The sequence below is a fragment of the Cibotium barometz genome, chromosome 30, assembly GCF_041138505.1.
Source record: "Cibotium barometz isolate CiBa-2024 chromosome 30, ASM4113850v1, whole genome shotgun sequence".
NCBI lineage: Eukaryota > Viridiplantae > Streptophyta > Polypodiopsida > Cyatheales > Cibotiaceae > Cibotium > Cibotium barometz.
In genome coordinates, this window is record NC_141075.1 from 52497116 (window position 1) to 52497364 (window position 249).

Genomic DNA, 249 nt, shown 5'->3' on the forward strand with positions numbered 1-249 from the left:
GCAGGCCGAGGGCTGTTCGGGCACGGCATCGCGGGGGGCCGACGGAGCGTGACGCCACAGCACATGGCGGCGGGTCGTCGAGGGGGCGTGAAGTGCACGGCTCCGAGGGGGCGGGCCGGGGGCCGTGAAGGGCACGACTCCGGGGGTGGGGGGCGTGAAGGACACAGCACGCGCGGGGGCGGGGGGCCTGACAGCACGGCTCCGAGGGCCATAGTGATGCTCCGGCCCAAAAAAGGGTGTAGCACCAAG